Source organism: Penaeus monodon, chromosome 25 (genome assembly GCF_015228065.2).
Source record: "Penaeus monodon isolate SGIC_2016 chromosome 25, NSTDA_Pmon_1, whole genome shotgun sequence".
NCBI classification, from domain to species: Eukaryota; Metazoa; Arthropoda; class Malacostraca; order Decapoda; family Penaeidae; genus Penaeus; species Penaeus monodon.
In genome coordinates this window covers 3,342,477-3,342,726 of record NC_051410.1, presented here as the reverse complement: position 1 = coordinate 3,342,726, position 250 = coordinate 3,342,477, and the positions used below count along the sequence as shown (strand labels likewise).

At 48.0% G+C, this 250-nt stretch overlaps 1 protein-coding gene across 1 annotated transcript in view; it reads left to right on the top strand.

Annotated features, from left to right (window-relative positions):
* LOC119589491 (transmembrane protein 104-like) overlaps nucleotides 1-250 on the top strand; it is a 100,597-nt gene that overhangs the window by 17,744 nt on the left and 82,603 nt on the right. The gene's annotated exons all lie outside the window — the stretch shown is intronic.

Genomic DNA, 250 nt, shown 5'->3' with positions numbered 1-250 from the left:
CATTTCCCTCATCGATCAGTAGGCCTACTGCCGGAGCAAGAATTTCGCGACGCTCAGGCCCGGAAAATGTGCGGGTTTCGATAGGCCTATGCTGGGCGACGGGGTCTAGGGCGATAGGCATTAGGGGGGGGGAGGTATCAACGAGTGCATGGAAGGAATTTTGGTGTCGTTGCAAGTGTGATTCTTAAGATGATTTCCGGTCAAAAGAAGATATTTTTTTAAGACTTAAGGAATAATATTTGTTGCTACG